Source organism: Lactuca saligna, chromosome 9 (genome assembly GCF_052625555.1).
Source record: "Lactuca saligna cultivar CGN05327 chromosome 9, ASM5262555v1, whole genome shotgun sequence".
In the NCBI taxonomy this organism is placed as follows: Eukaryota; Viridiplantae; Streptophyta; class Magnoliopsida; order Asterales; family Asteraceae; genus Lactuca; species Lactuca saligna.
This window is the reverse complement of record NC_136425.1, coordinates 48,508,787-48,536,676: the sequence shown is the minus strand read 5'-3', so window position 1 is coordinate 48,536,676 and position 27,890 is coordinate 48,508,787.

The following is a 27,890-nucleotide window of genomic DNA, read 5'->3' as shown; positions in this document are numbered from 1 at the left end:
CGCTGGGCGTACACCATTATGCTGGGTGTAACCCGGATAATTCCGGTGACTCCCCTTCCGATAATATCGAAAGTTTAAATTAAATTTATATTTTAATTAGTTAATAAAATTCAAAAATTCATATTTCTCTCATACTAACTCCGTTTTCGATGTTCTTTATATCCACGCGTAGGTGAGACTACGCTTTACAACTTTTGTTTAGACTCCGTCAGCTAATTTTGGCTTTATTTTTATTATTTATTTTTAGTAGGCCGAGATAGAAAAACTTCGTTATAAATTCATAACTTCTTCGTCCGACGTCCGTTCTCGCCTAACTTTTCATCGTTTCGCTACTAACAACGAGATCTTCGATTCTCGTTTAGATTGTTTCGGCTAAAAACCGCTCGATCTTAAATCGAGTATTCGGGCTGCATACTGCCAAGTCGAAACTTCAGAAAATCATAACTTCCTCATACGAAATCAGATTTGGGCGTTCTATATATATTCGGAAACCTCGTTTCGGCCACTACAACTTTATCCATAGATATCGAATTTATTTTACACTTAAATTTTGACACTCATTTTATTCTTAATTTAATTAAATTATAATAATTAAGAAAATACACACATAATTCACATAATTCACAAATAATACATTTTTATTATTTCAAATTGGGTTACAAAGGTTAACCTAGAATCTTACATTGCTAAAAATGGCAAGCCCAGAAACACGGGAGTTACAATTCTCCCCACCTTAGGATGATTCCGTCCCCGGAATCACACATCAACAACTAAATGCGGGTAGCGACTCATCATGTCACTCTCCGTCTCCCAGGTGAGATTTGGCCCATTCGCGTGTTTCCATCGGACAGGCACTAACTCAACCATCTTACGTCGCAACTTGTTAGTCTTTCGGTCAATGATTGTCTCTAGTTCTTCAATCAACCTTTTGTTCTCATCGATTCTTAACTCCGAAAGTGGAATCATGTCGGGAAATTCTCCCGTGAACTTCCTTAAATAACACACATGAAAAGTGTTATGAATTCCATTCAGTTCTTCTGGTAGTTCGAGCTTGTAAGCTTGGTTCCCAATTCTCTGAAGAACTTTAAACGGTCCAATAAACCTTGGACTTATTTTCCCCTCTTACCAAATCTTATAAGTCTCTTCCATGGCGAGACTTTAAGGAAAACTGAATCTCCAACTTCAAAAGTCATCGGTCTTCCCTTTTTGTCAGCATAGCTCTTTTGACGATCCTGAGCTGCTAACATTCTCTCCCTAATTATTTTCAACTTTTCAGCAGTTTGATGGACTATCTCTGGTCCCATAAACTTCTTTTCCCCAGCCTCAAGCCAACAAGACGGCGTACGACACTTCTGCCCGTACAGAGCTTGATAAGGTGCCATCTTAATGTTTGAGTGGAAACTATTATTGTAGGAAAATTCTACCAATGGTAAATGTTCATCCCAGTTACCTTGGAATTATAAGGTACATGCTCTTAGCATATCTTCAAGTGTTTGTATCGTTCGTTCTCTCTAACCATCAGTTTGTGGATGGTAAGCTGTACTTAAACATAACTTGGTACCCATTTCCTCTTGTAGACTTTTCCAAAACCTTGAGGTGAAACGACTAGCACGATCTGACACAATCGTTAGCGGAACACCGTGAAGCCTCACAATTTCCTTCACGTAAGAATTTGCAAGCCTCTCCATAGATCATTTCTCGTTGGCTGCTATGAAATGCGCACTCTTAGTGAATCGATCAACGACCACCCAAATCATGTCGTGACCATTCTTTGTCCTGGGCAGTTTAGTAAAAAAATCCATCGTGATGTCCTCCCAATTGCCCATAGGCACATGCAAAGGTTCTAAACTCCCATATGGTTTCTGATGTTGTGCCTTGACTCTCGCACAAGTCACACACTCAGCCACATACTTTGCAACATCAAGCTTCATTGTCGGCCACCAGTAGTAGGGTTTCAGGTCCCTATACATTTTAGTGCTACCGGGATGAATCGTTTACATGGTTTTGTGAGCTTCTTCCATCAAAAGATCTCTGACTCCTCCTGTCTTAGGTATCCAAATCCGATCTTGGAACACCTTCAGTCCATGATTGTTTACACCAAACACCAATGTTTTGCCCCAACGTTCTTCCCTTCGGTCATTCTTTTCAGAAGATTTGCTTTGAGCTTTCTTTATACGTTCCAAAATAGGCGAGACAATTTCAATTCTCAACGCTCTTGGCCTTCTCTTTTCAAGATTGACTTTCCGACTGAGAGCATCAGCAACAACATTAGCTTTACCGGGGTGGTAAAGTATCTCACAGTCATAGTCCTTAAGTAATTCTAGCCAGCATCGTTGCCTCATATTCAATTCCTTCTGACTAAAGAGATATTGGAGACTCTTATGATGAGTGAAAAGTTTGCACTTCGTGCCATAGAGGTAATGCCTCCATATTTTTAGAGCGAAAGCTACCGCTGCCAACTCCAAATCATGAGTCGGGTAGTTCTTTTCATGCTCTTTCAGTTGTCGAGATGCATACACGATCACCTTATCTCTTTGGGTCAAAACACAGCCCAATCCAACACCATATGCATTGCTATAAATAGCGAAGTCTTCAACTCCATCGGGTAGAGAAAGAATCGGTGGCTCGCATAGCTTCTTCTTTAGTTTCTCGCATGCTTCTTTATGCTTATCACTCCAAGCATAAGTAGCTCCTTTGTGGGTCAAAGATGTCAATGGACTAGTGATCGAAGAAAAGCCTTGGATAAACCTTCGGTAATATCCGGCTAATCCTAAAAAGGTTCGGATCTCCATGGGATTCTTCCGTTGCTCCCACTTCATCACAGCTTCGATCTTCGCTGGATCAACCATTATCCCTTCTTGGTTGACTACGTGACCCAAGAATTGGACTTCACGAATCCAACAATGACATTTGGAGAACTTCGCATACAATTTCTCCTTCTTCAAGACTTCCAACACTTCTCGCAAGTGTCTGCCATGCTCCTCTTGGCTTTTTGAATAAATCAGAATGTCATCTATGGACACTATCACAAATTTATCAAGGAACGGGTTACAAACTCTGTTCATTAAATCCATGAATGCTGCTGGAGCATTGGTCAGTCCAAACGATATAACCAAGAACTCATAGTGTCCATATCGCGTTCTGAATGCAGTCTTCTTGATATCCTGCTCTTTTACCTTTAGCTGATGATATCCTGACCTTAGGTCGATCTTTGGAAAATAACTTGAACCTTGTAGTTGATCGAATAGTTCATCAATCCTCGACAACGGATATCTATTCTTTATTGTTGCCTTATTCAGCTCTCGGTATTCAATGCACATCCTCATGCTTCCATCTTTCTTCTTTACGAATAACACCGGAGCTCCCTAGGGTGATGAACTAGGTCTAATGAAACCTTTGTCCAATAACTCCTGAAGTTGCATCATCAACTCCTTCATCTTCGTCGGTGCTAGTCGGTAAGGTTCTTTTGCTATCGGCGTTGTTCCGGGCAACAAGTCGATACGAAATTCTACTTACCGATCGGGCGGTAATCCAGGAATATTCTGCATCACCTTCTTTTCCTTCTTAGCATCGATCATGAATGCTAAGTATGATGTACACCCCTTGGTCAAACATTTTCTGGCTTTCATTAGAGAAATGATTCCAGAATTTACTCTGCTTTTATCTCCATACACCATAAACGATTCCTTCCAAGGTCAGTTCACTTTCACTATTTTCTTCTTGCATAAAATTTCGGCATCATTGGTGCTAAGCTAATCCATTCCCAAAACGATGTCGAAACTGTTAAGTTCGATAGTCAATAATTCCTCGTGGAACTAATTCCCATTCAGATCAATTAAGATGTTTTTCATACGATAGCTAACAGGTACAAACTTGCCACTAGCAACTTGGACTAATAAAGCATTATCTAGTCTATCAATAGGCAAAGCTAGTTTTCTACCAAATTCATGCGAAATAAAGGAGTAGTTGGCTCCAGAATCAAATAAAATTTAGGCAGGCAAATTTTTAACGAGAAAGGTACCTGAGGCGACATCAGCTTCATCTTTAGCAGCTTCCAATGTCATCTGGAATGCTCTTGCCTTTGGCTTTGGAGGAATGTTGGGTCTAGCTACTTCCTTCTTTTTTGGACAATCTCTTGAGATGTGCCCCTCCTCACCGCAACCATAACAAACTTTCTTGGTGAGGGTGCATTCATTGGCATAATGCCCTGGCTTTCCACATTTGAAGCATGTGACCACTTCCCCATCACATTTCCCATGATGCTTCTTCTTGCACTTGTCGCACCATTTCGCCTCTACCTTTCCCCTACCTCTTCTCGAACCATATTTTAAGAATTAACTTTTCACCAACATCTATCCTTTCCAGACCCTTTTCCTTCTGTTGGACCTCCACGTTCTTAGCTGCTCAAACAACTGTTTTTAGAGTAGTTGCCCTCTTGACTGTCGGACCAAAGTCGGCAGGCAGTCCATTAGCGAATCTCTCGATTTTGGAGAGTTCTATTGGCACTAGGTACGGAAATAACTTCATTTTCTCAGTGAATGTCGTAGCATAGTCATCTACACTCATCTTCCCTTTCTTCAAGTTTTGGAACTCATTTTTCAGATCAATCAGTTTTTATCGCTGAACAATATTGCGCCCTTAGTTGTTCCAAGAACTCCTCCCATGACATTTTCAAAGCTTCTCCTCGTGGCATAGTATCTGCCAACAACTTCCAGCAGCTCAAGACTCTAGTCTTCAGTTGCCTAACTGCAAAGACAGTCTTCTGTTTGTTGCTACAGTCGCAACTTTCAAATACCATCTCCATTTCGGAGATCCAATCCATAATTTCAACAGGCCCTGGGCTCCCAGAAAGACTTGGCGGTTTGGCGCCTAAGAAATTCTTGTACATTCGCCCATCGTTGTTGTTTCTCCTATCCGGATTGTTCCTTCGTTCTTCTTGAGTCCCAATTTGACTCACAATGTGACTATTGTTCCCTTCCTCCGATCGTTCGGGAATCGGTTCGGGTTCTATGTTAGGTATGATAGGTTCGTCCCTATTTCCATGCAACATCTGTCGCATTTCCTCCCTTTTTTTGGCTAACATAGCCCGAATCATGGCTTGCACTCCAGCCATGGTGATTTGTTCTGGTGCAGCAACTACAACAGGTACTTGTTCGATTACTGGTGGTTGGTTCCTGTTCTCGTTTGCGTTTCCAACACCGCTTCTTGTTCTCACCATTTTTAATCTATACACCGAATAAGGTGAAATTTAGATCTTCATTCACGATAGATATTCAAATCATCCTTATACCTACGAGACAATTACATGCTAGTTCTAATATCGTGGACATACGCTTAGAATCCTACACACATAAGGTTTCCAGATCCGGTTGACAACAAACCATAGATCCGAACTATTAATATCATATATGTCAACATATAACATTTAGCACATAAAAGCATTTTAGGCAACTTTCCTAAAATAAACTAGTGCTTGTGTCTGAAATATAACAGACATACATCTAACAACCTTCACTTAGCGTTCAAAGTTTAAGTCTAGAAATCCTACAAATTCCTAGTTCGCTTAAACTAATGCTCTGATACTAACTGTGACATCCCCAAAATCTCGGCCAGAAAAGACCGATTTCATTTATGCTTTTTAAACATTTTCAGAGTAAATCCTTTTGATTTTAAAAGAGATGCGAAATTTGTTCCCAAAAACAAAACATGATAAAATAGATTTTTATCAAAACATTTCATAAAGAAATATAATTTCATTTCATAATCAAAAATCGGGATGTCATGTTCCGATACAGACCATAAATCATAAACGATAACATTACAAGTCATACAACAAATATATACATATACAGACTTGTAAACAAAATAACTTGATGATTCTTCCATCTTATGCCCTTGCGCCACTTCCTGTAATACAATTAAACTGAGTGAGTCAGGCTTGGGGGACTGGTGAGCATATAGGGTTTTCAACCCACAATAAATAATTGCATTTAATTTTCAACAATCAAAAATAAACCCGATTACCCATTCCCGTTATCCTCACTTTACGTACCTAAAAATGACATCTATTATAAGGAACCTAATTCAGGATTTTCATCGGGACGGACATTACTGCAGAAGGGATTCCTCAACAATAAGTGTCCTAAAGGCAACCATGTAGGGGATAGAGTACACTGGTGAACACGTCGTTCACAACACCTACAGGTTATGAGCCTGCTGGTGTTCCACAGGACTGTCTAGAATAGTCTGTGGTCATCATCCATACTCTGCTGAATGACTAGAATAACACCAACAACATCGAGCCCTCTCATTTGTTTATTACACACCAACTATCTACCCATGTTCTACCCAACATATTAGTAGATAAAAATATACATTTTTATACATAGTTTAAAACCTGTATAACATGCTCGATCAATACATTTTTTCCACGTAACAGATGAGGCACACACACATAACACGTATTTCATAGAGAATAAATCAGATCTATGAGATAGAAGAAAGTGAATATACATTCACACATATAATCAAAAAAGTATACACATAACACGTATTTCGTATAAAATACTTCATAATAACGTGTTATAAGAAAATGACTACACACTCACTTGATCAGAAGATGATCGGGTAGCACTACGGCTTGCAGAAGTAGCGTTTCTCCGTAGATCTGGAAGATCTTCACAAAAACGGGGCTCCTCACGAGCAGAGCTTCGGCTCGGGAATAACGCTCTTCGGGAACCTCAGGGCTTCGGATCTTGCTTCGGGGCTCGGGAATATTACCGGGGCTTCGGGGTACAAATGGCACACAAATCGAGGCAAAAACTAGAGAGAAAAGGAAGAAGTTTGTAAAGGAAATTGGCTGCCCTTGCATGCCCTTTTATAGGGGCTGAACCTCGCACGTATGCTTGGCGTACGAAGCTGCACGGGGTGTGCGCCTCAGATCGTCAACGCTTACGTCATCGGAGGTACTCGAGTGCGAAGGTCGTCACGCTTCGCTGTACGTTGGGCGTAACCCAGATAAGTTCGGTGACTCCCCTTCGGATAATATCGGAAGTTTAAATTAAATTTATATTTTAATTATTTAATAAACTTCAAAAATTCATATTTCATTCATACTAACTCCGTTTTCGATGTTATTTATAGCAACGCGTAGGTGAGACTACGCTCTACAACTTTTTTAGACTCTGTCGGCTAATTTTTGCTTTATTTTTATTATTTATTTTTAGTAGGTCGGGACAGACAAACTTCGTTATAAATTCATAACTTCTTCGTCCGACGTCCGTTCTCGCCTAACTTTTCATCGTTTCGCTACTAACAACGAGATCTTCAATTCTCGTTTAGATTGTTTGGGCTAAAAACCGCTCGATCTCAAATCGAGTATTCGGGCTGCATACTGCCAAGTCGAAACTTCAGAAAATCATAACTTCCTCATACGAAGTCAGATTTGGGCGTTCTATATATATTTGGAAACCTCGTTTCGGCCACTACAACTTTATCCATAGATATCGACTTTGTTTTACACATAAATTTTGATGCTCATTTTATTCTTAATTCAATTAAATTATAATAATTAAGAAAATACACACATAATTCACGTAATTCACAAATAATACATTTTTATTATTTCAAATTGGGTTACAAAGTTTAACCTAGACTGTTACATTGCTAAAAATAGCAAGCCCAGAAACACGGGCGTTACACTCAACTAGCGGAGCAGTTGGATGCTGCCATAGCAGACGCAAGAGACCAGAATGGTCGTGAAGGGTGTGCAAGGGATGAAGGGACACATGAGAATGTTCGCCTCAGATCTAAGTGCGGCAGGTGTGTGTGGAAGGGTCACAATCATCGGGAATGCACATTAGAGGTAGAGTTGTGACATCATTGTCATCAACCCGGACATATCAGGGCAAGTTGCCCCATGTAGTGGTTAAAGCAGTTCAGGTTTCATCACATACACTTCGACAGAGTGAGGGAGTTCAAGTTTCAATGTCCATGGTTTTACAGGAAGTCAAGATCCAGCCACAATAGATCGCTAGTATGTATTTCAATTTAGCTTATGTTTATGATTTTATTGTTATGGTACTACATCGATGTTAGTAGGTGCATTTTAGAATCTTATGTTTACTGCTCATGATTATGTTATCTGCCATCTGCATACCATTGATGTTAGAGTAGTAGTTCGAAGATGTTCCCTTTAGAGCAGGATCTCAGGATGAAGTCAGTGTAGCAAGTGTGAGCGAGGCTCGGGAAGGTGTTCTATTGGCCTTCTAGAATGGCTCAGATATGGTATTGGTTAGTTTTGGAACACTCAACACTGGTAAGTGTCGGTTGTCAATAGAACAACCATTAGATGGAGAGAAGGACTGGGAATCCTTTCCAAGCTAGGAGCTATAGGGATCTAGTTGAATCGAAGTGGGGGAGTGTTATCCCAGTATTCAGGAGTTGAGATAGGAGCACAGGTTGGATGTGTTTGCATCCTTGCTGAGAAGGAAAGCAACCTAGGTAGCCATTTGGTTAGAGTAACGGGGAAATCGGGGGTTTGAGAAACATCCCGACATTGAGTTCATGTACTCACATTAGTTGAGGATTGGTTTGGGAAACCAAGTTGGTGTTTTTCCTGTAGCACGTGAGTTAATTGGGATGTTAGGCTATTGAGCGCTCGTTGTTGGATGTTTTTCAGGCTGGTAAGTAACAGTTAGACGGTATGAGAAAGTATTGTAAGACTGCGGGATAGTCGTAGCATTCATTAAAAGTTTAATTAGCAGGGTGTGGGGCGAGGACCTTATCTCCTAGTTAGCTGGATAGAGATAGAGGAAGGATAGTTTGTTAAGTTTCAGGATGGAGTTGGTTCTGCTTAGCCCTAGATAGGTGAGACCTGTGAGAAAGGCCATTCTAAGATATAATTGGGTGAGACCCATGGGTGAGGCCTATGTGAATAAAGCAACACTGGTGGGACCTTGTAGAAACCTTTAGGGTCAAGATTCAGGATCTGGGATTCTAGGATCTATAGATCTATGAGTGGCAATGGGGATAAAGTAGTTTTGGTAGCTGAAGTCTTATGCAGAAGTTGCTGGGAGCGGCTGAGAGAGTGATCAGTGGTTCAGTAACCGACTAGAAGCTGGTATTTCAGGAAGTACACAGATAAGTTAGGACTTGGGAGGTCCTTTTTCCTATGGAAGATAGGTAGGGTAGTTTTAGATAGTCGATGTTTCTTCAGAAAGTCGTTGGGAGCAACTAAGAGTTTGAGCTTGAGTTTAGAAACCGGTGGGAGTCTGGTAACCAGGAGGATGGTAGTTTAGTTGGGACCAGGGTGGTCTCGGTTAATCCCGAAGGTGGATAAGAGATGGCAAGATCATCGGTAGGAGTAACCTTAAGGGAATTCTTGTATGGAGTAGATAGTTGACCGAGTGGTGAAACGCCTATCACTGTGGGGTTAAATAATGGGAAGGATTTGTTTATGATGCGCACCTCTCGTCGGAGTCCAACCGCTGCAGGAATGAATCTTTTACTCAAAGGATTATCTGATCCATCCACTTGTTTGGGCATTCAGCATTGAGGCATGATAAGAGGAAGCATTTAGTGATTGACAGCGAAGGAACCAACACTGGAAGTGACTAGAGATTTGGTATGGCAAAGGGTTTGTTCTACTCAGGGATCGAGAAGGTTGTTGTTATGGAAAGTTTCCATGGGAAGGCCATTTAGCGCGCAAGAAAAGAAGGGGTGAACCCTTAGGATGTTCAGCATGCGTACTCGGGAAGTACCGGAAGGAGTATTAGTTGGCTAAGTGTGATGCACTAAAGGTTTATGGTGATTGGATAGTTCTCTAGAGGATGCCCTCTAGGGTTAGCATTTTGCTCAAGAAAGATCATACGGAAGACAAATGGAAGGGGTGCTTCAAGGACTGGTCCGAGCGGAAAGAGTATGCATCGTATCAGAGCACCGTGAGAGGTTATGGGGAAGTGGGCTTTAGCGGAATTTGAGGATGAAGGCTAGTTTAAGTAGGGAAGAGTTGTAACACCACGTAATCAGAAGACCTAGAAAAGAAATGAAAACCTTAAAATTAGAAGGCGACTCATCGAGTAGGTGGGGTGACTCGACGAGTAGGAGCACATTCCGGGTAGCGGGTTAAGTGACCTACTCGACGAGACGAAGTACCGACTCGATGAGTTGGCTAGGGTTTGGGAAACCTAAATTCGGGACTTGTCACCCTATTTAAGAATCTTATTCTCCTCCTGTTGGTTCCATTCCCAACCCCCAATTGTCCAGAACTTAACCCACAAAAGCCTAGATCATTTGGTGAGTGTGTGAGCCATTCTTGAGTGTTTTGGTGTTCTTGGAGGCTAGAAGAAGAAGGATGAGGATGAAGATTCAAGGATGAACTTGTAGATCCATCAACACCATCTCATTTCCATCATTTTCTAGTAATTAATCTTCATCTTGACTTATAGCTTCTTAGATCTCTTTATGTCCACTTTTTGAGAGTTTTGGTCTATGGAGCTTGATCTATGGGACAAGGATGTCCCAAGAAAAGATCCTTTCAGATTTGGAGTCCCTAAGAGTGGTTAAGGCATAAATATGCAAGCTTTATGACATTGGAACCCTCATGCAAGATTTAAGGAGTTTTTATGGCCTTTTAATCATCAAAAGGCCAAGCTTGGAAGAAAAGGCATAGAAATTATATGTCCTTCTAGTTTATAAGGCCTAGATCTATGTTGTTATGCCTTGGATTGGAGTAATAAGAGTTTTTTGGGACCTAGAGTTATGTATTAAGGAGCTAGGGTTTGGTTTAACGGATTAAAAAGGATTAGCAGTGGGTAAAGTTGGAAACTTTACCCTCATGAGGTCATCTTCAGCATGTAGATGAAGTTTGGGGTTTGGATCTGAAGTGTAAGGGCTTAATATATTAAGATAGCCAATCAGAATGGAGGAATCGGCGAGTCCAGGGAGGGACTCGAAGAGTCTAAGTGTATTGTCTCGTTTTTTGTTATGCTGGGACTCGGAAAGTCTGAAGGATGAATCGGCGAGTTGACTCGATAAATCGAAACCTTGAGTAGCCAGTGAACTCGACGAGTTAGGGGTTGACTCGACGAGTTGGATCACGATCTCAAAATTTTGACTTATTGGACTCGGCGATTTGAAGGAGCAACTCGGTGAGTTGGGTCAACTTGGAGCATTGACTTTGACCGTTAACCTTGACTTTGACCAGGGTTGTTTTGATTTGACTTTTGGAGGGTATTTTGGTCTAACTTTCATTATGGTAATTGATAGCTCAGGGATTCAAGTGATCAACAGTTCGAGGATCTTCCAGCTAGCAGCAAGGGGTTAATGGTAGTATTCTATGGTCAGCTTGTGAGGTAGGTTTCCTCTAGTAGGAACGGGTATAAGGCATTAACGATGGCTCGTCTATGTATGTTAGTGTATATCGGATTTAGATATGATGTCGGGGTTAGCCCAATGCAGTTTATATGTTCTGGAGTTTAGTTTGATAGTGGGCAAGGCCCGAGGAAGGGTTATATATATTTTTCCGGGCTACGGTTCAATTCTGGGTGGTACCCGAGTTAGTAGCGTATGTGTAGTTATACTTGTTGTCTTTGTGATGCTTGTATGTGTCTGGTAGGGGAATGAGTGTGGGCGGGGGCCCGTATCTCATCACTAGCTGAGTGTGAACGGGGTTCCATATCTCATTAGTAGCAGAATATGGGTGGGGCCTCAAGATTAGCAGTTATAGTATAGTGATTGTGTTAGAATACTTATCTGTCATTGTTGTATGTGTGTAGCGAGCGGGGACCAAAGACAGGCGGGGCCTGGTAGAAACAAAAATGTATACCGACCAAGGCTCGATGCCAAGTGGGGCCTGATATCAGGCGGGGCCAGATGCCTGATTCATCCAATGCTGGGCGGGGACCTATGCAGCGGGCTAGGCCTAATGTTTACAGTATGTGATTATGTATGATATGTGGTAGATTAGGGAACTCACTAAGCTTTGTGATTATAGTTTTTAGTTTTGGTTTCTGGTACTTCCGGTAATGGAAGGAAGATCTCGGAATGATTGCATGGCACACACCAAGAAGTTTTAGCCTGGGATGTTTTCTCTGATAAAAAGAACATTTTTTGAGATGATACTCCGATTTGATATAACGAGTTGTGTTTATGATTGAGAATTATGGGTTTTATTAATGTTTTAAACTGAAATTTTCGAACCGTATTTTTAGGACGTTACATAGATTTTCTCATTCAGGGAAAGAACTAGTATGGAAGGCGTTCGTGACATTTTCTAACCGAAGAATTCTGGAGCCCCACATGCCCGAAACTCTCGGAAAGTTAAAGAGCATGTTCACACCATCTCCACCATATCATAATGAAAAGCACCCAAGCACATGTACAGAAGCTCCATAATACCCTCCTTGATTGTAACGAAGATCATAGGACTCTGCTCAAGAATATTTCAGGTAATCTTTGATGAAATGAACTCCAACATCTGGTCAACCATAAACCCGACCACATAGCCCGAACCCGAACCATCACCAACACCAGAACCAACATTGACACACATATCTACTCCAAAACTTCCTTGAGTGACCACTATACTGAAAATAAACCATGCAAACCATTAGAATATTATTGACGAATCCCACACCCTACAAGCTTCCTAGTATCATCGTGACTTTCCTTGACTCGAGTACGAATCCTCTGCTTCTAGTAGTACGAGCCAATACTACCTTCCATATCTATCCGTACTTTCCTCAAGGACTCCCCAAATTGCGAATCCCCTTAGTGTTGGATTAGTGTCTAAGCCCGTAACCATATTTGGTAAGTACTTGACCCGATTGTGCATGGTCCTTTTGGGTTGCCTTCACCAAAGCAACATGACTGGAGAAATAATATAGAAAGAGGTTATTATGATTTATTAATATGTTATAAAAGTAATATATTAAAGGAGAAATCATATTTATTTAATTAATTTTGGTCAATAATTAATTAAGAATTAATTTTGTGATCAAATGTAATTAAATAAACTAGAGGGGCTGAATTGTAATTATGTGATAGTTACAAAATAGGGTAATAGTTATCACTGATATGGGTTGGATGAACTCAAGGGATAAGATATCCATGAAATCGTCCAAAGGATAAAGGATAAGGGTTTTCACGGCTTATCTTATGATTGCTTGGTGGGCAAGCAACTAGATAAGGATAATGACTGAAACCCTAATCTCTACACCTATATAAAGACCCCTAAGGCCATAAGAATTCATCCATGCCTTCCTAAAGGGTTCTTAGGGACGATTTCATAACTCCTCCTTCTCTCTCTCTTGTCTCTCCATTTGCTCTTGGTGTTTGTGAGCCATTAGAGGTACTACACTTGTGGTACTTGCTTTCAAGACTTAGGGTTTGAAGATTTGAGTTGTTATTGCAATAAAACAACAAAAGGTATGTAATCTAATCTACTATATGAATTTATAAAATACTAGATAATACTAGGGTTCCTTTATGTATTCATAATGTTGTGTATCTAATAGTAAAAACATAGATCCAATTCGAGGGTTGCATGCACACATAGGATTGTTTGTACAAATCCCATCAGTGGTATCAGAGCCTTTGGTTAACTTGTTTTCAATTAGTATTATACAATTATATGAACTTGACATATTAGGGTTTATAGCCAATAAACCCTAGGAGGCTAGAAATTTCGAGATTCGGGTTTCTATACCCTAATTTGCGAAAATTTGAAAGGGTTTTCAAATCCTTTCCTTAAGCCTCAAGATTTCGAAATCTAGGGTTTGCAAAACCCTATGATTTTCGAAATTAACCTCCTCCCCAAGATAAGATCCTAAATTTTATGGATTTGGATTATCCCATATCTTGTAATTATCTTTTAATGGTTATATATGGTAATTAAAGATTTTGAATTATCCTATCCCATGATTTTCGAAATTTAGAGGGATTAAAAGGATTAGGATAAATTAATTGTTTAATTTGTAATTATCCTTTATGATTTAATAATTTAAATTAATAGTTTAAGTCAAGATAATTATTAAATCAAGAGTTTTAATATTTAAAATTTTAATTTAAATAGTCTTAAATTCAAAAATTTTTAAAGTGAGATTAAAACCTAACTGTTTTGAAAAGTTTCAAAAACCTGCCCTCAAGTTTTAGAATTTAACAATTTTCAAATTACACCCTTATGGTTTTATTAAATTAATTAAGTGTATAATTAAAAGAGAGTTAATAAATCCATAATGATGAGGTTTATATTTTATCAAAAGTGTAAAATGTAAAATTTTAAGCCACCTAGTATTTTAATAGTGTAAAATACACCCTTATACTATGTATAACATTAAAAATCTAATATTATATATGTATAACTAAAATGCTAGTCTTATCATTAGTAGGCCTCATTCACGAAGCCGATCTATAAGAGGGTATAAGGTTATGGCCTATAAAATGGCCGTTTAATGGGTATCCACTCTTACCCACCGCTTCCTTGATTGGTGGAGGGTCGTTAGCCGAACGGCTAGGATATGGCAATCCTCTCTTCATTAATAAGCATAATGAATCTATATAAAGTAACTAAACGCTTTTAAAAATTCCGAATCCTAGTTACTTTAGGCAAAAGTGAAGTTGATGCAATCCCATGAAATTACACTTTGTACCCTTGCTAAGACGTTAGTGGAGCGTGTGTGGTTAACCGGCACACTAATTGGGTTCTAAGCAAAGGCGGCAAAGGGTGACTCAATGTTTGTCATAGTTCGATGGATTGTGTGTGGTTTACCGGCACATCGAATAGGTGACTGTAACAATGAGGGAACCATATACATTTGCATGGTTATTCACACCCACTTTGTGATCCTCGGCATCCCAATCACAAACGAGAGGGGCATATCGAGATTTAAACATGCCGTTGAAAAATTCAATGAATCTCAAAGGAAATCTAGGAATTCTTAATATATTTAAAACTTAAGCCTTTATGTTTTTTTTATGGTGAAGAATTAGTGTATCGTTATTCACTTACCTCCAAATTATTTGCATGTTAGATTACGGCATCCCTCTACTAATGTGTAAATAATGTTGTTGGATCCTAGCCTTAATGTCTCATTTGGGTGCTTCATTATGGATTCAATCAACTAACTTGAAATCTATCCCGTTTTGTAGATGTCTGACTCTAACCATGGTCTTCCCAAATCCCAAGGAAAAGGTGTTCCTGTTGAAAGTAAAAGCTTGTTCCAAAGTGAAGGATCAATGTGGACTAGCTTGATTTCACTCCCTCCTCCTCCTCCTTCTCCAGTTGTTCTCCCCGACCCACAAGATCCAAGATTTGAAAGGTTAAAGATCACCGAAACCCTATTGGCAATGGAACATGAAGATGGTAAACCAGTGTGTGCTCACGTCCTAGGGATGAAACCACACATTGTTAGGTTGATTATGTTGGGTGCGTCTTTTCCCAATAATGTTCTTTAGTCACTCCCTAAATCATATACATGATGGATCTTGATGCGACCCTAATTGACTTATCTTACATGCTTACTGCTACTGAATCAGAAATGATTTGGCGAAGTAATGGAGCATATTTTTCTGGTAATTCAACAAACCATGCTTCCGTGGACATTCTAGAAGAACCCACCTGTTTCTGCTGCCAAGAGAATGGAAATGGATATGAAGCTACCCAAAGGACCTGAAGAGTCTAAGAGATGAGAGAGTCAAGAAGTATGGCTCTACTTCAGGTATAAAATCCAATATCTAACTCCATTAAATTCCTATTCTGTATACATAATGTGATAAGATTACATTTGCATGTTTTGCAGGATTAGAGAAAAGAGAGGAAGTTTGATGGAAGAGAAAGATGAGTCTGATCACGAAGAAATGGATTACGATCGCATGGATTCAAAGATAAGATTTTGAGCTTAGGAAGTTATTATAGATTTGTTAGGAGTATTTGATTACATAGTTTTTTCATTCGAATTTTGCATTGTAAGGACATGTTTTCCAATGCTTTTATAAATAAAATAAATTTTGGTTTTATCTTATTTGTTATCCTTACAATGGCGTATATGAAAATTGATATTTGTGTACTTTTATTATTAGCAAAATGGATTTTAATCTTAATTAGGTTATTTGTGGAAGTGTCAAGAGTTTACCAAATAGGGAGAGTTTCTCATTGCCCAAGTTTCAAGTGGATAGGAACTTGGAATCGTGCAACAAGTATTGCATGATGAATGAAAACTTTCACATTTGGGAAATTTATACTAATTTATGACAAAATGTCAATTTAAGGACTAAGAGATTGAGTACACTAGGTCGTACGTTGATCAAGTCTACCACAAGAGTAACAAAGATATTGGTCATGATTTACTAAAGTTTAGTGAATATGGTTATACTTATAAGATTAAGTATAATTTTGGGTTGATTAAAAGAGTTTCAATCAATAGCAGAACAAATAAGAAGAGTCAAGTAGGTAGAAAGATAAAAGTTTCTCCTCTCTAAGAAGAAGGGAGAGTACCTTTTATTCTGTTTTATGATAGGTCTTAATGATTAAGAACCATATCTTAATTGATCCTGTAAGTCAGTCTTAGTACAATTTTTATGTCTAAGAAGAGGAATCGGGAATTGTGGAAATGGTTAAATCAAGAAGTCAATAATACTTTGTTCCAATATCAAGTCTTAGAGTTATACTCCAAGATTGTGAATTGAGTGACAAGTCTTAAGAAGGTCTATAACATTCATCAAATGTGGAATTTGGAAAAGGGTTTTTATTATTCTTGCACATTTGAAATTGGTAAGTTGTGATGTCTTGGATAAGACAAAGACCAACTAGGACCAATCATATGAAGTGTTTTTGTCTTGATGAAAGCTACACTAACTCTTGAATATTTCTTTGTGAAGAAATGGTTTTTGACAAGAGAATTTTATATGTCAAGAAGTCAGTGAGAGTCTTAATGGTCTTGAAAGGTATCAAGAACAAATCAAGAATAGACCTTATCATTCATCACTAGCACACAACTTGAGGTCTAGAACCTATCATGTTTACACTATTTTTGTTTCTGTGCCATTCCAATTGAGTTAATTATGCATGTGAGTTCTACGAGTTCTCGATGTATTGTATAGGGGAAAGGCACCTTGTTCAATGGAAAGTACATTGAAATGAAGGGGTGGGCTGCTAAATAACTTGGAAGTAATGGTGGGACCCTTGATGGCAAGAAATTAAGAAGAACAAGTTCTATCCATAAGAGTTTGGATTTGTCACTGACATTATCTTGTGATTATGGTTATGGCGAATTCACATGGACGGGAACATATACACCACAAAATCTAAGTGTCATAAGGTTTCTTCTCATTCGTGAAAATGATTGTGAGGAAACGCTTTCACTACGAGATATTTTGAAGATAGCATTATGTAATTTGGGTTTCGCAAATTCAACTATGATTACGGCATACCTCTTCATAGTTTGAAATGTGGGAAATGGCAAATAGGTCTGAACATCTTAGACTTCACTGCTAGAAAAACGGCCTTTTACGACGCTCATTGCACGTCGTAAAACGCTCAGACGACGCGCAAATGCGCGTCAAGGAAGGCCCTGTCATAAAGAGAGATGACACGCATTTACGACGCGCATTTATGACGCGCATTTACGATACACATTTGCGACGCGCAATGCGTATCAAGGAAGGCCCTGTCATAAAGGAAGACGACACGCATTTGCGTGTCGTAACCTTACGACGCGCGTATTTATGACACACATTGTGTATCAAGGAAGCACCTGTCAAGAAAGGCCATGTCATAAATGAAGATGACACACATTTTGCATATCGTAATTTTATATGTTTAAAAAAAATATTATTTATAGATTTATTAATTTTCAAATTAAAATTTCATTCAGTGTCTCTTAATAAATAAAATATCATATACAAAAATACAATCCATTGCTCAAAATATAATGTCATACAAATAATCGTTCCATGGAAAGATAAAACAAATCAATAAAAGTTGTAACGGAAATTTACAAACTAATTAGATACAAGAAATATGAAAAACTTGAAATCTCAAAGATTAATAATTCTAACAGAAGCTTCACGTGAGATACATACAGTTGTACCAGTAAGCAAGGATGTTCCCGAATCCACAATAGCAGCAGAAGAACACGTACACGATATCTTTTGCAAGAAGGTGCTGGTCCAAAACTACTGTTGAAGGTTGCCATGATAGCTGTTAAGATTTAAGCATAACAAGAAACCAATCAGTGACTATAATAAGCTAGAAAACAAGCAACTAATAAACAAAATAAGCAACTAATTAAGTCAAACTATGACTATGTATTGTTCATACAAGAAAAAGAAGGAAAAAAATGTTGATTTATTGTTGTTTATACAACACTCTCCAGACAACACTTAATTGAAGAAAAGAATAAGGCTAAACTTACAAAGAAAAAGAATTTAGGAAGAAGACAAGTTTGAAAGCATACAGAATAACGTTTAGCCAAGCAAGTGTGATCTATCTGTAAAGTTGAAAACGCAAAATTCTTAGTAAATGACCTAAATACCCTCAGAATCGTAAATCATAATAACAAGTAACAGACCTTGTAGGAGGCAATGCAGAGGTCAGGCCAGATGGGTTTACTTGGCAAAAATGTTGGAGCACCAGGGAAATTATGATCACATGGATCCCAATGACCACCATCTTATCATTCAACCAAGCTAAGAGAAAGCTATCAACCCCTACAATATATATATATATATATATATATATATATATATATATATATATATATAATTGAAATACTTGTAGTGTTTCTGTTTCATCATGTATTAAAATAGCATGAACGGTTGTACCTCCCATCAGGTGAAAAGCTCAAAACAGAAATTGTTGTATTCCCATGCATATAATATTAACCAACAACTATAACCCATGCATATAGTATTCCAAATTAGAACATTACCCCTTTCAAAAGCGAATGTGCTTCACTTGACAAGAATCCTGGAAGCTTTATCTTGTCCTTCGCTATTTTCTCCTGAATCTTCTATTTGTTTCCACCTCTAAACAAAGGCTGTAAAGATACAATGTCGAACAAAATTACATTATTACCCTCACGCTAAAAGTAAGGGGAATTTAATAGTGATTTATTAAAAGTAATTAAGGGTGACAGCACACCAACCTTTCCAGTAAGCATTTCATACATTAAAATTCCAACACTCCACCAATCAGCAGCCTTATCATGGCCCCTCCCTTGTACAATTCCAGGTGTCATATATTCTAATGTTCCACACATGGAATTTAACCTTGTGCTTTCATCAAATTTCTTTGCTACCCCAAAGTCAGTCAACATAACCTGAATAATAATAATTCAGTAAAGTTAAACCAAAACATTTTATCACAATAATAAACATCATCGTTTTAATGACAACTGCCAACCTGGATGGTTAATACAAGTGCAGGGTCAACAACCATTGCTTCATGGTCAATGTTGTTTAATGTCTCACCTGATGCCTCCCATGTTGAGGAGTTTGCTTTCACTTGACTGCTAGGAACAATAGGGGGAAGAACACGAATAATCTTCAACATAATACAATCCTTGGTTGTATCATGCTAAACAGTAGCAGAACAGTAACTTGTAGAAGACAATGTAAAAGAAGCAATTGCAGAAAAAACATTGATCTGATAGTGTGTAATTAGATTAAAGATTATATAATAAAGTAAACCTTGAGTTGCTGGATTTGGGATCTTAGTTGACTTCTTTCAATGCTGGTCAACGAACATGAAAGCACTGGTTTTTTTAACTCCACATGCTCTCCCCAATTCTTCTTTTGAAGGAACAAAAATATTAGAAACATACCTTATATTTAGTAAGGAATGGAATATGGGAAATCATTTCAAAATCTTCAGTGTTTGCAGTGATCACTACAAATTCAGAAAACCCCTATTCAGGTCCCTTGTATCTGTTTAAAAAAAAAAAGAAAAAAATAGAAGTTAGAACCAACATTAAGAACAAAATATCAAAAATAAATATCAAAACAAGTCAGAATAATATTCACGAAGTTGATAAACTTTGGTTAAGAAAAAGAACAAGAAACATAGCCAATTTAGTTAGCTTTAGCCAAGAAACAAAATACTCATAAATGTATAATCTTTGGCATATAATAGTTGATACTCCTAAGTCCTATCAAGTATCAATTAGGTTAAAAATTCCCAAATCCATGTATCTCTTAATTTCATCGTCAAAACAAAGATATCCATGTGATTAGAATAACTAATTAGGTCACAATATTTGAGCACCGATAAATTCATCCTTCCCAGCAGGAAGTCTAGAGAATTAATAAGTTTAGTTCGAATACAATTAGTTTCCATAATTACATTTTCTTATATGTGACCTAGGGAACATATTAGAAAATCCCTTAATGCCCTTGAAAGCTGTTAGGGGTCTTACCTTCTCAATTCAAAATGTTGCATGACTGGCACTGGAGCAATCTTGGAGAACAGCAAACTATGGTGACTAATACCAGTAACACAAAGAGATTCTAAAAACTTTATGTGAGCTTCAAGAGATGAATCCCTAAGATAACAAATATTAATAAAATGGTTAATTTAACTTTGACTGAAAGCCAGGTATCATGTTTATCTAATAATGAGATGATCATAAGTAACTAATTAGAATTTGTTTCTTTGTTACTTAATGGACTTAGTGGGGACAAGACTTTATCTGGTTAGCTATATATGCATGTTTCTTTTTGACTTAATTTAGAAAGAGGGATCTAATAGGGAAAGTAAGGAAAATTAGGCTTTCCCTATTAAGTCCAAACTTTTTTTCTTAAATTATGCCCTCATTTATTTTTTACTTCCATTTCTCCAAGTATGCCATCATTTTTTCTGTCCAACATTAGGCGTTGAAACAAACCTGAATAATATCAAGCATTATGCAACTCTGGGAAAAGATAAGAACTTTATGGCCTTCCGGAATAAGATTACCCTGTAATTGAATAAAAAAATCACATTGTACATTTGTACCTGATGTTATGAAACACACATTCAACTGATTAAGATTTTCACTGATGTTATGAAAAATCTACATTTGTACCTGATGTTATGAAAAACCACATTGTACATTTGGATGACCTAGAAGCAAAAGTTTTCACTTTATGCAGAACCATGAACTATATAACAGTGTATGGCATGACCAAGAGAAACTTTATGCTGCAAATCCTTCAAGGATGGTTGGCAACAATCATCTTTCATCTCATTATCAAACCAACTTCTAGCAACAGTAGCTGGTAAGGAGCTCATTGATTTCTTCTAATAATGGGCATTGGAGTGAAGGTGAGAATGGAAATAATGATATGAGACTACTGTGACCAGGGGTATGATTGTCATTTTCTAACACAACATACCATTTTCTGTTTTCACCTGGAATTAATTTTCACAAAATAAAGAAAAAAACATATAAGGTTTTCTCAAGTATCAACTATAAAAAATAAAAACCAATTTCCACTAATCTCGATTGATGTTACTGCTATTCAGAAAAATAAAATAAGAAATTAGAAGAGAAAGAATGACGGTAAGCTTTCATTAGAAATTGAACAATTGTATTCAAACATTTCAACAAACATCTAACAAGCATGTTAAAGAATCATGTTTTGATAGTCAAATTGATTCACAACTCCATTGTTAATAGATTTAGTTTTCATATGGAAAACAGATCAACAATTGATAATAGAACAACAATGAAGAACCATAAGGTCCCAATTCAACAATCGATATTATCAAATACACTCAGAATCAAGTACAGCATCAAGGAAAATCTTACCATACTAGTTACCAATTCGAATATAAAACTGATCTGGAACATCGAATTGGAAGCGATTGGGACAAAATTAGCGATCAATACGAACTGAAAAACAAATTTAGCGAATCACTTTGTTCTTCCATTTCTGTTGAAGCGATGCTTAGGGCAAAACCAGAATAATCGAATTCTACAAACATGAATATTACCGGAATAGACTCAATTTCAAAATCGATATTATGGCTCGCTTTTAAAATCGATTTCATTAATTTTATATAAGAAGGGTAGAAATGACCTGATTTTATATAAGAACTCTAGAACTGATACGTACCTTTCTATTTGACAATTTCTTTTAAGATGACTATTGTTTAGGGCTATCAACAACACCGTCATCTCCGCTACCATAGTGTAATAAACAAAGCACCATTGAAGTCCCTTCATCATCTTCCGCTGCCATTACTTCCTTGAGTGAAAATTTCGAACTCGATGGGAGAGGAAATGAGTCACCAATAAGAAATCTGAAATCATAAAATCAGATGGGAAGAAATATGTGAAAAGAGTTGAAGTCGTTTGAGATACCGATGTAAATCCTTAGAAATCTCAATCGAGAAGAGAATGGAGAGCCGCTTCTTTTTTTGGCACTGAATCGTTTCACCACCGGTCGATCACCACGAAAACAGGAGAAATGGAAGCTTAAAATAAAATAAAACCCTACACATATTTGTACTCTTCAATCGTTGGATCTAGGGCAGAAGTAGATGGACGATGGGAAGTAGAGCAGATGTGAAAATAACCTCGAATCGCTAGTAGGCTCTGGAATCGTTAGCTTGTAAAAATTTTGTGAGGCAGTGGATGTAGGTGAGAGGTGGAGACGATGTAGGGTAGATATGAGAGTCATATGGAAATGAATGTAGGAGAAGAAGGCGGGTGTTTAAAAAATTTGGGGATTTCATTTTCCCTCTTAGAGACGCCCGTTTCTTAAAAAAAATATAAAACGACATTCACAGAGGACGCACGAGTGCCCTCTGTGTTTTTAATTTTTTACATGAGACACTATTTAAGGGGACGCAATAATGCGTGACCTAAATCCTTAAATTTTTTGAATAGTCGACACTCTTTTAATGTCACTCTCCTTTGCGTAACATAAATCATTGAGTGTCGTGGTTTGCACGTCGTAAAAGGGTCTTTTTCTTGTAGTGCTTATTGATATGAGTCCTAGAATCGTTTAGGCATATACATATGAGCTGTCCAAGGAAAAGTGTATGAGTTTGAGAATCTTAGATAAAGTCTTATCGAAGCATCTAGTATTAGAAATATGAACTTAAGAAATTGTTTTCTAGAAGTTCAGCTGATTTCTGAATACATGTCAAAGCTAATGGGAGCATAAGTGTTATGCTAATAAAGAAATAATTATCATGTAAGTGGGAGCATGATTATTATGGTAAGTATTGCAAGTTAGCAATATTATTTATAGAAAACAAGAGTTATACTTTGCAAAGTTGTAAGAGTTGAAAAGTTGTTTTGCTATAATTAAGGGAGAGAATATTGTAGTTCGTTTCAAAATCTAAGGCTTAGATTTAGAAATTTTAATAAATTTAGTCAAAGGATACATGGTGAGTTCTTAAATTTTGATTATGATTATGACATCCCTCTTCATAGTTCGAATTGAAATAACTTGACACATAAAATATTATGGCAGAAGATTGATAGAGTATCGTATCTTTATGTAAGACATTATGCATCATGTCCCATATGCTTCGGGTATATGAATAATTGCATATGCTATAACATTTGACCATTCTAAAAATTTCCAAATGCCAAGGGCGTTAAGAGGGAAAAGGGACTAGAACTGGTTTTAACTGAAATAATTAAACAACTATCAAAGGGCGATCCAAAGTTTGCAGAGGATTGGTCGCTTGTGAGTAGTTGGAAGTATGGTATTGAATGGACCATATCGACATTATTATGAATAGATAAGATTCCATTAAGAATGAGTTGTCATATGGTAAATATGGAAATGTTTCCATAATTGGGAGTTGGAAATTAAGAATTTATGTCTAGATTAGAAAATTTTATGCCAAAGGATGTTTAAAGGAATGTACTTTGAGATATCACATCTATAGAATTGTTCTGTAACAATTTTGATAGAGTACCTTGTGATTTCCTTGGCCGAGTCTTTTTGATTTTTGTGCCATGACTTCACAAGAGAATCATTGCATAGAATATTAGAATTTGACATATTCTAAAAGGTGGAAATAATTTGGTATTCTTACACTAATTATAAAGATTGGGGATTGTGAAATGAGTTTCATTTGAAAAGTTTTAATTGATCTATTTCACAAAGTATGGACCATAGGAAACCAAAGTGTGCATGCTTGGAGCATGGGACAATTGTGGTTATGATTCGAGTTATAAAGTTGATTATCTGAAACGTTAAACAATGGATAATGAGTAATCAATATGGTGATTAAATAAATGTGTTTTATTTATACTCACAAGTTTGGGGTCATATAAGATTACGAAAGTGCGGAAGGCAAGCCCTTCTATCTGACTTTGGCTTCTCACTTGTCGAAGAAGGACCACTGCTTTGTTCCAGGGGTGAAGTAGCTGCTTCGAGTTGGACGTTCGTGACTAGTGCCTATGCAGCCTTCACTTGGTCAACGGATTGGTTGGATCTGCTGCTTCAACTCGGTCAAATGCAACTGCTATATGTTGCTAGGGCTAAAAGTGAACTATGGCAATCACATTGATTAGGACCCATCGCATCATTAACCGGTACCAATCAATCATCCACCCTATCTCATCTTTTCTAAGCCAATTTTCTAAGGGCTCACCTGACCACCCGCACTGAAGGCTCTAGTCCGGGGGTTTCTTCTTTTCTTGGTTCAAATCCTTTTCAGGAAGCATTATATTGAGTAACTCCAAGAGTAGAATCAGCAGCTCACCTCACGTTTTAGGAAGAAAATGAGGAATCACACATAGACGGACCTGAGCATTCTCCTGCTCTACGGAGCTAGAGTTGGGGCTGCTTGACGCTCTTCTCCTTTCGAGTGAATTACTTATGCTCTGATGCCTTTGATCAAATGGAAGGATGGATTCCAGCCTTTAGCAACTTCGTTCGGTACATTCCTTCTGCCCAGCTCTATAGATGAGAGACTACCAAACTTAGAAAGAGGGGTCCCTAGTATGTGATTGAGTCAAGTTGTCCAGTGCTTCTGCTGAGAGAAAGAGAGTCTATTGACTGGCCTACCTACCCCCGTACACATCCGCAGTTCTTCTCCCAGCGCTGTAATTTTTTTTGAGCTAGATCCGGAAATTGAAATAGGCTAGAGCTCCCTGTCCTTTTTTCTAAGGCTTTTTTGATTGAACTAGGAATCATACATTAGCTGAATGACTCGACAACCAGGTATTTCACTAACATGCACATAAGCTACCTATATTCTATATAACATCCCATCTCGTTTCATTGCCCCTGCATCCCGAAAAGATAGACTTCTTACTGGATGTCATACTAACTTGCAAGCTGTCAGCCTAGAGGGGAGGGCTCATAAGTCAACTAGCAGAGGGTGAAGGTGTACACTGCTGGTAAACCCTCTCTCTTTCTTCCCTAGGATCGAAGCTCAACTTGAATGAAAAGGGTATAGCTTCAAGCTTTTACCAGGTAATCATTCCTTCTTAGAAGAGTTTAAGCGCACTGGATCTCAACTCCTACACTGTCTCGCACAAAGATGTACTCCATCCAACTGAGCCAATAGAAGCGGTTAGAGCCGTTGGCTGATAATGGAGCAGGGAACAGTCATCACGAAAAGGTATCGAACAGTGGAAATACCTATCGGAGCACACTTTAGTATGAGTACTTGTCGCGAACTGGATTCGAACCAGCACCTCTGGGAGCAAAAGACAGGGCCAGCGAACTACCATTCATTCTGATCGCGACTTTGTTTACCCGGTTCCCCTCGCGGCTAAAGGGTACATCCGGGGCCGGTCGCATGGACCTACTTACCTTGCTTGTAGACCGGCTGCAGAGCTAACCCTTGTTCTATTGGTTTGATTCTACCAAGACGATTTCTTTATGCCCATCAAAGGACCTCGAGATGCTAATCCACGAAAAACGAGATGATAAATTCAAAAGAAAAGAACTGATATACGGAACAAGGGCGACCTGTGGAAATACATCGGTTTCTTACTAGTGCAAAGGAACTCTTTCTTGGCAACTTGGACAACTTCTAACGATGTTTGTTCCGCATATCACTAGATCAATCGGTATCTTTACAAATTTATAAAGCTTTCGTCTCAATTCATACTTAGCCACGAGCAATCTATGTTTGTGATCTCGTATATTTTGCTTCTCCGACATCTTACTGACTTTCCCCCTCATCTTTTTGAAAAAAACCGCTCCACGGTGGTAAATTTGTAAAGATACCGATTGATCTAGTGATATGAACCCTCGAATATGTTCGAAGATCTCGAAATGACAATAGTGACATTGAACCCTCGAATATGTTCGAAGATCTCGAAATGATCTTCCAGTTCCGGGAAGAATTCGCAAAACTCCATTTCCATCAAGAATTGAATGGACTTTTCCCGTATTTCGATCGGAAAATCTAATAGAGACATTACTACGGAGATTCTTACCAAAAAATGAGACATTCCATGCCCTCGTAGAGTGCTTTGCCGTGCTAGGTCACTGACATATCCTTTTTTGTCTTGATTTTTTCCCAAGAATGGATTGGATCGAAGCTCCTTTCCTGTCGAAGCCCTTTGTGTCTGTATTAATTTCTGACCGCACAGAATCTCCATAGCCAATTTTCCATTTTTATTATGAAATCAGAGGGTGCTGCCTTTGGTACTACTCTTATTTTACACGATCCAGGAACTTCCATAATGTTGGCGTGATTCGGTTTGAGCAACGGATCCTGACGTGATACATCTTCGTAATGAAAATTGAGTGTAAACATTTTTTTTCTTTCCCAGTATCGATAGAATGAGCACTGTGAACTATCTGCTTCAAAAAAGATAGTTGTAAAAACATCAGAGCAATATATCGTAGTGTATAACATATTTTCAGTAATGGGGATCACATTAGTAGGAATATAGGCCAGTCTCCAGCTTCTATCCTTTTCATTTTTAAGTATTATCATTGTGTTTCTCTTTGCATGTTTTGACTTCTAGAATAATTGAGTTTATTAAGAATAATCGAATTATTCAAACGGTCCACAGTCGATCATACGTTGGAAGTAGGTATGAAAGAAGACTGTCATGAATTGGTTTGTAGATTGTCTAAAGTGTATTGGACATAGCAAAGGTTTGCTGTAATGTTCATGAGTGCTTATGAATATGATTTTGAGCATTAGATTAAACCCATGCTCACCTAGATTGTTTCACGAATTTTGTCACGAGCGATTGGTGAGATATTAATATCTTGTACTCTTGAAACCAAGATGTGTGAGTTGTATCTTGTGAATCGGTTGCACATTGATAATATGTAAATGCACAAGTAACTTGGTGTTATAAAACTTATTGTTGTGTGTGATTTGGTGAGTGAGTGCAAGCAAGCATTGAGTCGAAGTTTATGCATTCCTTTTACCCAAAGTGGGATAAAAGAGATATATGTGGGCCCCTCAATGATTTAGTGATGACAAACGTAAATGATCGACCGAGCTAGGGCTAATTTGATTTGTTCAATTAGTCAGTCGTCGTAAATCGGAAATCAGGAAACAATACATAGATTGAGAGAATGATTTCGATTCATGTCTCACGTCTATACGATATCTAGAATGGAGGAATATATGATCCCTTATATAAAGGACAGGTTACTCATAAGATCAGATTTTGACAACGTCTTTGAGAGCTACGATTGCTAATCGAGTTGTACTTACATTTGTGGTTACTAGACTTATCCAAGTAGGAGACTGTTGGATTAGTGTCTAAGCCCATAACCATATTTGGTAAGTACTTGACCCGATTGTGCATGGTCCTTTTGGGTTGCCTTCACCAAAGAAACTTGACTGGAGAAATAATAGAGAAAGAGGTTATTATGATTTATTAATATGTTATAAAAATAATATATTAAAGGAGAAATTATATTTGTTTATTTAATATTGGTCAATAATTAATTAACAATTA